This window comes from Vigna angularis, chromosome 9 (assembly GCF_016808095.1).
Source record: "Vigna angularis cultivar LongXiaoDou No.4 chromosome 9, ASM1680809v1, whole genome shotgun sequence".
NCBI lineage: Eukaryota > Viridiplantae > Streptophyta > Magnoliopsida > Fabales > Fabaceae > Vigna > Vigna angularis.
Genome location: NC_068978.1, coordinates 26,376,692 through 26,387,287, shown reverse-complemented (window position 1 = coordinate 26,387,287; position 10,596 = coordinate 26,376,692).

The following is a 10,596-nucleotide window of genomic DNA, read 5'->3' as shown; positions in this document are numbered from 1 at the left end:
TTACTGTATTTCTCTTACACAGCTGCCGAACTAAAGATGTAAAATTAATTAAATATTCAAAAAATATTTACATAATTAAAGTATCAACACACAATATTAGTAAAATATTTGAATAATTGGTTTTACTAGTGATTCTTTAATTTAGCATCTTGACTTTTTGACTGTGATTTATAATCTCATTATGTTAATTTGGGCAATAAGTAGGAAGATGGAAACAAAATTGTTAATTTAGTTAGAAAATAATATCAACATGTTGATGCATAAGTTTTGGCCCTTGTTCAGTTTATTAATTCTATTTCTAGGTCTGACTTGGTCGATGGAAATTAATTTCTATATGCCGCAGAACTTTGTATTCGACTGCCTACATGGTTATATTTGAACAGAAGAGAATAAAATGATGCCAGTAATTTTGTTTTTTTTTTTTGTTTTGTAGATGAAGGATTTGGTTACTCTTAAGTGAGGAGGTGTACTAATAACTATACAGTTTTTTTATTTTTTATTTTTTATTTTTTTGATTAAATATATATTTAGTAAAATCATATTTTTAATAAACAGTTAATTTTGTAATCAATGGTTTGCCATATTTCATTGGTGAACATTTCTCCTTTGGGGAAACTAAGTGCATTTCCTTGCACTAACAGTGAGCACATTCTTTTGACTTAAGGACAGTGATACTGAATGTCCGACTATGAGGTTTGCTTGTTCTTATGGAGTAATAACGGGTGCAGTCTAGAGGCATCAAATAATGATGGTTAAGAACAGTTTTGCTCTTCAATCCACGACCAGAGGCACCAATATGCAAATGTAGCTGAGGGTCCCGTTTTTCCGACCAGATAACACTAGAATTGGATCTTTTATTGGAACAAATTGTACACAATCCTTCAATGTTCAAAAGGGTAAACTATCAAGTAAAGTATGATCTATTTTCTCAAAGAAACTGCATTTTACACCCTATAGTTTGGTTCTTTTATATAAGTGGAACAAATTGCAAATTATTACAAGAGACAACTTTAAAATAAATTATTGGTTGTACTAAGTCATGTGGTAGATATACAACTTCTAAATGGAAATCGTGCATGTAACATAATTTTTGTGTAAAATTATGAAAAAGTGAAGTTGTGTGGTAGAACCACGATTTTAGCATAAATATTTGAATATTAAAGTTGTTAGGTCATGTGATGATTTTCAATTTAATCTTTAAAATTGAAAAACGTGAAGGAACATGAAAACTGAATTCGTGAAGAGTTACGACGATTTCAAGTTATATAGAATTTGTGAGGGATTACGAGGACTTCTCTTTTTATGGTTTTTTTTTTTGGAAATTAGTAGTTTATGTTTTTATAATGAGATTTGTTTAAGTTGTGAGCTTACATGTACCTAAATAATTGAAAAAGAAGAAGAGTAATTTAAGATAATAAATCTATGACAAAATATTATTAGAAAAGTGGATTCAAGCCTATATGGGAGGGATAGTCGGCTATATAACAATAAATTTGGTTGAATGTATAAATTCTATTCTAAAAGGAGCTCAGTCATTGCCTATTTATGCTCTAATTAGGACAATCTTTGAAAAAAATAAAATCATAGTTTGTTGAACAAGGTTTGAAAACAAAATTAATGTTAAGAGCTAACCATCACTATTCAGAAGATATAAATGCACTTTCTAGAAAAAATTAACAACAAACGGCCATATGCCATTTGCATTAATATGATAAAGAAATTTTGAATTTGAGGTTCAAGAGATATTTTCTTTCCATCATTACCTCCGACCAATGTCCTACAGTGTTAGATTAAATGTATGGTGGTGTGATTATAGTCATTTTCAAATTCTTTGATTGTCTTGTCATCATATAACAGTTGTGTTCTCTTTTTCCTATTTAGACCTAACGACATATTTCCATTCTATATAAAACCTTTTTGTGATTAACAAGGTATACGGAGTCTAATTCCATGGTTAAGAATAAAGATGATTAGTTTAGCTATATTGGCCAAATTTTATACCAGACTCTCACATGCGACTTAGGACATCGGAATGACCAAAAACTACTCGTATTCATAATGAAATGTATCAACCAAATCTCGAGAAGCTGAAACAATGTTCTTATTATCGCAATAAAGGTCATCATAAGGGAACTTGTTCCTTTCGTTATTAAGTTTTCATATATTGTACTTTTGAACATCTTAAATTATTAATTCAACTTAATGCTTCTTAAACTACACTTATTCTTTCTCAACAAATCAAACATATCTAAGTTCAAAACTTAAACAAATATTATTCCAAAAACAAAAAAAAAAATGCTAGTTTGAAAAACCCCCATCAAAACAGAAGTCATTATGACCCTCACGACTTTTGTATAATTTGAAGTGGTTATGATTCGTCATGACTTTTGTATAATTTAAATATCTTTTAAAATATTTTTGCAAATCAACATCTTGTAAGGGTTAAACAGTCTGCAATAGTTGTTAGATTTTAGTGTGTTTAAAAGAGCATTTAGGAAAACATTTTATACAGTAAAGCAATAACTCACGATTTTTATACTAGTTTGCTCCAACTTAACGACTTCCAATTCTACCTTAAAACCACTTAAGGGGTTCCATAATGTTTAAAAATGTTACATGTTACCGTTCCTGGTTTACAATAAGTATTATCAATCACTCCTAATTTCAACTCTAGTTAACTGACTAGATTGTTTAACTTAACTAAGCTAAACTTCAAGTGCTTTGATTCACTTTTGAATTTACAACATAACTGAAAAGGTTTTTCAAACAAGATAAAAATTTGATAACTCTCAGAGAGAATAAGTTTTCAATACAAAGCAAAAATGAAAGAGTTGTAAAGATTTTCTCTTTTAAAAAAGTGTTTGATGATATAGAGAGACAACTTAACAACAAGCTTGATTATATGCATGTATTCTCTTGTCTTCTCTTCATGTAATCATCTATATATAGCCTTCTTTGAGAAAGATTTGTTAGACATATAATTGACTTCCATGTAGACTTTGTAGCCTTGTTAAGTAGGTAGTCAAACTCAGGTATATGCTGCAAAATTGTGCTTTATCAAAACTTTAACAAAAATAGCTTGTACAATTATCTAGAGTTTGAAGCTTTAAAAAAACATTCATAAAATGTCTTCTTATCTCGTAACGTCTTTAACGGTCTTGTGCAGGAATTTGAATAAACTCTTGTACTTTCATTATCTACACAGATAAAGAAGACAAAACATACAAGCAAAGAGATATTTTTTCATACATACAATAAATGTTTTAAACGTTGTTAATCATTTAGGCATATTGCGTGTTTAAAACATTTTGGCACATGTTAGTTCGTTGATAAAAATGCCGTTTACGAAGCAAAGTGTTTAATGTGTTATCTTTAGATGACATAAAACGTTAAATGCTTATTTTATAAATCTGCTTGTAGGTTATATCGTTTAGCGAGTTTTTCCTAGACATTTTTTCTTTAAATACTTATCTGTTCAACACTGTTTAGATATAAAATTTTAAGCTTCCGTATTTTATTAACCGTACACTTAAACGTTTCTTTTTGTTAGACGCAATTAAACATTGTTTGTTTGGCGATATAAGTTAGAAAATACTATCTTGAAAACGTCATTGAATAGATGATTTATTTGATAAATGCTTATTTTGTTCAACATTGTTTGTTAAATTTTAAAACAAAAAATGTTGGACGGTCTCTTTAAAAAATTTTATTGACAAAAAATTCCTTAAATCAATATATATTTCACTGTGTGAATCTCTTTGCCTCACAACCCCTTTTTCTGAACATCCAACACTCTTATTGGCCCAACATCAACAGTGACATCTTCACGAACTTGTATGTCATCTAACTCCAACACATGAGTTGAATCAGGAACATACTTCCTCAATTGTGACACGTGAAACACATTATGTAGGTTTTCCAACTGAGGTGGTAGTGTTAATTCGTACGCTACTGACCCAATCCTCTTAAGAATTTCATAAGGACCGAGAAACTTAGGCGACAACTTCCTTGACTTGATAACTCTACCCACTCCTGACATAGGTGTCACACGTAATAACACATGATCTTCTTCACTAAACTCTAACGGTCTTCTCCTCTGATCCGCGTATAACTTTTCCCTACTCTAAGTTGCTCCCATCCTCTCTTGAATCAACTTTACCTTATTTGTAGTCTGCTGCAAGAACTCAGGACCCACCAATACAAATTCACCATCTTGGAACCAACACAAAGGAGTCCAACATCTCCGCCCATACAAGGCTTTAAAAGGTGTCATCCCGGAGCTAGAATGATAGTTGTTATTGTAGGTAAACTTTATAACCAGTAAGATCTCACTCCAACCTCCAAGATGATCCAACACACAAGCCGTCAACAAGTCTTCCAATGATTGCATAGTCCTCTTAGTCTGCTCATTTGTTTAAGTGTGATATGTTAAACTCATCCTCAACCTTGAACCTAACGCCTCCTGTAATTTTTGCCAGAATCTCGAGGTAAACCTTGGATCCCGATCTAAGACAATGTTATCTGGTACACCATGCAACCTCACAATCTCTCGGATGTACAACTTTGTCAACTTCTCCATTGACATCCTTTGATTCATTGCTAAAAGGTGAGCATTCTTCGTCAATCGATCAACTATCACCTAGATGGAATCGTGACCCTTTGATGATCTCGGTAAATAAGTTACAAAGTTCATCAATATGTTATCCCATTTCCTCTAGGAAATGTCAAACTGTTGTAACAAATCTCCCGGCCTCTGATGTTCTACTTTTGTCTTCTGACACACCAAGCAAGAAGCTACAAACTCAGTAATGTCCTTCTTCATCCCGCTCCACCAAAAGTATTCTTTCAAATCCTTATACATCTTGGTCATCCTCGGATGTATGATGAGACTACTCTTGTGGCCTTCCTCCAGTATCAATGTTCTCAACTCTACTCTATTCGGAACACAAACTCTTCCTCGAAAACGAAGAATGTTGTCACTGTCCAAAACAAAATCCTTGGCCTTTCTCTTACATAAAGTAGAGTATATATACATACAACAAATATGTCATTTCTCTCATCACTTTTGTTGTTTTTCAACATTGAGCATTTAATGACATTTAATGTCTGTTCAGAATAACAAAGTGCTTTTTACGTTTTTCAACATTGAGCATTTCAGATTTTTACTAAGATACAAAAAGTTGATGAAGACTTCATCGTTGGATGAAGTAGATAGTTTGACACATGGTATCGTCTAGCCTATGTAAATGTTTCTCTAATTTTTTTTCTGTGTTTCATTCAAAGACGCGTTTAACAAGGTGTCTTTCAACATAGTTTTTGGAATATCATTTAAGACTTTTATCGTGCTTTCCAAAAATATTTTTTACACTTTCATCTATCCAAGATATATCAAAAGTTTGTTTGATCATTGCTTAATGTTGTATAACACTAGTTGCATTCAACAAAACTTTCATTGACACATTAAATAGGAAAATCATTTAATGGTGTGCATGTTCATACCTTGGTGTTTTAACTAAAGCTTCCTCAAGATGTTTAGATTTTTCAAAACATTTTCACAAATGACATTGTCATATGCTCATTTCATTTAATGTTGTTTGTTAAACTTCAAAATATATGAGGACTTTTAGAATGTTTAGTCTTATAGACAATCTTGTCTTAACAACAAGCATACATTTTCTAAGTTTGTTCATAGAACAAAAGAAAGAACTCCACGAGTTCTCTATTTCTTTATATTGTAGTTTTCCTTTCATTGAGAGTTATCAAAATTTGCACTTGTAAGCCAACACTGATTGTGTTTAGGAATTATGAGCAGGATTAAAACACTTATACCATTTAGCTCAGGAGAGCTAATCTTACTAGATAGTTGTTTAAGGTTGATACTAAGAGTGGTTAAATTACTTATATACCAAGAGTGGTTAAACTATAACTAGTCAAGATTGACTAAGGGACTAGGAACGGTGAGAATACTCGGTGTATACAGAGAGTGGTTTGTACTCGGTTGTAATCTTAGATAAGATTAGTGAAACCTCTTAAGAGTTCTTGAGGGACATTGGACGTAGTCCTAGACTGAGTGAACCAATATAAAATCCTTGCTCAAATATATAAACATTTAAAAGTTTATGCAGACCGTCTAACCGCTGCAACAGTTATTAAGTGTTAATTTACGAGAAGAGTTTAGAAACAATATTCAACTCCCCACCTCCCCCTCTCCCTCCTTTCTAGTCTTTCCCTACGATTTCAGTATTTCCTTTACTATCTTGTAGAAACACAATTAGTACGACTCTAGGAGAAAGATTGTTCACTAATATTGGGGATTTTCCTTAAGGGATACACCTACAAGAAGAATTGGAAAATGAAAAAGAAGTAGAAGACATGATGGAAAGGTAAGGTGTACCTATATACATAAAGTACATACAAAGTGACTAGAGAAACAAAATAGACAAAGAATGCAAACAAACACATAATTTGATGCTAAAATTAAGAAGATGTAAAATCATAAAAAGAAAAATGATTATTTAAATAACGAGAGTTCAATATGGTACACATGAAATGACGTGTCATTCCTTTATGCAAACATCACCTCTTAAGGAAATGTCTAGTGTAAGTTGAAATGTGTGCCACTTAAATGTTCTTAGGATTCATAATCCCTCATTAATGCTCGTAATTATACCTTATTCTTAATTCTTAATAACTATTATTAATGACAAACATCAAAACAGTCATAAAAGATTAACTTTATTAAAACAATCGTAAAAGATTGACCTCAATAAAATAATCCTAAAAAAGAATTGATCGTTAACAATTTGTTCGTAATAGATTGACTCATTTAAACTTGTTTATCCCTTAAATAAAGAATGTGTCCCTTACTTCTTTAAAATAGTTATTTCAACTTTAAACCGGAAAACATTAATTGTGTGTCACTAAAAAGTTCTTATGATTCAAAACTCTCCATTAATGTTCGTAATGATACCTTATTTTTAATTCCTAATAACTATTATTAATGACAAATTTTTTATGATTCAAAACTCTCCATCAAAATAGTTGTAAAAGATTGACTTTATTAAAAAGGTGGTTAAAAAATTGACCTCAATAAAATTATCCTAAAAAAATTATCCTTAACAAATTTTTTGTAATAGATTAACTCATTTAAAGTTATTTATCCTTTAAATAAAGAATGTGTAGCTTACTTCTTTTAAATAATTCAAAATATTCTAATTGAAGTTTACATTAATTGTTATATATATGTATATAAACTTAAGATAATTATTAGTTTCTTAAGTAATAAATAAAGAACCTAATGACAGTCAAGTATTTATTTCCAACTTAATATATTTTCTGTTATTTAAGTTTATTATCAGAGAATAAAAAACTTATAAATACGTATACGTATTAATTAATATAAAGAAAAAGTATTCACTCAATATTAAGGTATTTGTTATATTTTTATTTCTAAAGTTTGACCAACTAGACTAAGAGAATATCTAAAGCATGCAACCTACTTATTATAATTATAAAGAAATTTATGAATTATGAATATTTTCATTTTTTTATCATATCATGTTCTTCGAGACCATTCGGAGTAAGTTAACAACGACCAAGGTATCCCATATTTCTTTATCTCTTTGGTAAGTGTGAACCTTTCTATACTCTTCTTTGGAGAAGGCGGACATCAGAGTTACAAGCTTTGGGATTTAACAGGTAACGTTGCTTCTGCTTATCGCTCCATTTGTTTCTTGAGAGTGACTCTCCTTCTTCATTAATGGGTATATAATTGTCATTTTCTACGACGTCCTACATGTCAATATGACATGACTCAAAGAATTCAATCATTATTTGCTTCCAATAGTCGAACTTCTCACCCTTGAATAGAAGAGGGTGGTTAACTGTGTATCCTTCGTTTTCGATTCCTCAGGATCGTTTCCTCGAGTCCTGCTAAGAACTAACCCTGCGAGGTTAGCTTTGATACCAACTAAAGTACCTAAAAACACTAGAAACAGGGGGTTGAATAGTGTTAATGGACAAACTTTTTCGCAACTTTTTCGATATAACACTTTATCAAGTATAGGATTTTTCAAGTAATTGTTAAACGTTCGACCTTGTATATGATTTTAAACAATAAATTCTTTTCACGTGCTATTCAGAATATTCACTACAGTGTATATAAGAACTTCCTTTTAATAAACAATCGTTTAGTATGGAAAACTCTTGTATTCAAAACCAAAATGCAACCACAAATTTTATAAGAGAATCGATGAGACAAAAGTAAACAATAAATACACGGATATTTTTACATTGGTTCTCTCCAATTGAACTACGTCTAGTCTCCTCTATCCTTAGAGGGTTCCACTATAATCTTCAACAAGATTACAATTGAGTATTCTCACCACTCTTGGTATCCCTAGGGACTCCTAGTATCCCTTGATATGCTACCTAGTTGAGTTTCACTCACTCTTGGTTATGCAATATTCTACACCACTCTTGGTATCCCAATAGTGAATAACTTTTGTTACCCTAGACTAGTTGAGTTTCACCACTCCTGGTACTAGACAATCTTGGTATCCTCTAATATGTTGCTTATACTTCCTTAACTCACCTAAGTTACATAACAAGTGTTTTAATTCTCTTTAGAATTGCAATCAACTTATTGCTTACAAGTCGTTTAGATGATTACTCTCACAGAGAGCATAAGTGTTCAATACAATACAATCTATAGACTTGCTAGGTATTTCTCTCTTTTCTTTTTTCTCTCTTCTTACAATAGGAAGCAAATATTACAATGAAGCTTGAGAGTGTTGCTTGGTTTTTGCTTTTTCCCTTTTCAGATATTCTCTTTGAGCTTGAGCTTTTATGTGATTTTCTTCTAAATGCTTTTCGTAGGATTAATATTTTCATTGTAATTTATCCTCTTGATTCTTCTTTGAATGATGTTCTATTTAAAGGCTCTTTCAAAAGATATCTGTTAGACTGAGATCTTAGCCTTGAATCTATTGTCTTCTCTGTCTTGCACGTGAAGCAGTTGTTGGTTAAAGTTAATTTATCAGAGCATGCTTGCTTTTTCAGTACTTTGCTCGAAGTAAGTTGTACTATCTTTCAGAAACGACTTCTTATGAAGAGAACACCGTGAATGTATTCTTTGTCTCTAACGTCCACTTATGATATATTTCAAATAAAGCAGGTGGGTACGTGTAGTAGGTATCTGCATAGAATAAAGTATATTGTGCATGTAACAAATATGGCTTATCTTTTATCACTTTTGTTGTTTTTGAACGTTGAGCATTTAATGACATTTAATGCTTGTTTAGAACAACAAAGTGCTTTTACATTTTCTACCTTTGAGGTAGCATTTATCATTTAAGTTTTTCTCTACGATACCAAGCTTTGAATAAGAACTTCATCGTTGGACGAAGTAAAGATTTTAGCTCATGGTATCATCTAGTCTGTTGTAAACGCTTTTTGGGTTATTGCCATTTTAGAGCTAGAGCATTTAGCAAGTTTTGTTTTCTACATGTTTTTTGATTATTGATTGAGACACTTGAGGATTTTACCAAAAACGTTGTCTCGATATTTCAACATCCTTATCCTTTTGAGAGTTTAATTGTTTATCGTTTGGTACAATATTGCTTACACATTTAGCATAATTCTCATAAACGCTTTGATTTGTAAGTCGTTTAGCGTTGCGTCTGGATGTTTTAACTTGGTTGTTTTCATATGATCCTAAGTGTTTTCTTAAGGCTTTTATATGTTGCTAGTTGATTGGGGATTTTGTTCCTAACACTTATGTTTCTGCCTATCCTATTCTTTTGGTTAAACATTTTAATATTCTTATCTCGTTTAATGTTATTTGATTAAACTTCAAAACATGAGATCGTTTAGACCAATAAGTCTTATAGACGATTTTATCTTAACAGACACTGTCATATGCTCATTTCGTTTAATGTTGTTTATGAAACTTCAAAACATATGAGGACGTTTAGACAATTTAGTCTTATAAAAGATTTTCTCTTAACAATAAGCTTACATTGTCTAAGTCTATTCATATAACAAAAGAAAGAACTCCACAAGTTCTCATATTTCTTTGTATTATAGTTATCCTTTCACTAAGAGTTATTAGAATTTGTACTTGTAAACCAACACTGATTATTTTTAGGAATTCTAAAGAGGATTAAAACACTTATATTGTTTAGTTCAAGAGAGTTAAACTTACTAGACAGTTATCTAGGGTTGATACCAAGAGTGGTTAGATTACTTGTATACCAGGAGTGGTTAAACTCGAACTAGTCAAGATTGAGTAGGGGACCATGAGTGGTAAGTATACTCGATGTATACCGAGAGTGGTTTGAACTCGGTTGTAATCTTGGATAAGATAAGTGGAACATCTCAAGAGTTCTTGAGGGACACTAGACGTAGCTCAAGATTGAGTGAACCAGTGTAAAATACTTGTGTTATAACTTTATCTGCTTAAAACGTTTTCTCAAATATATAAACATCTAAAAACTATTGATAATATACAAACCTCCTCCCTCTCCACCCCTTCTTTCTAGTTTTTCCCTAAGATTTTAATATTTCCTTTACTATCCTATAGAAAAAGAGTTAGTA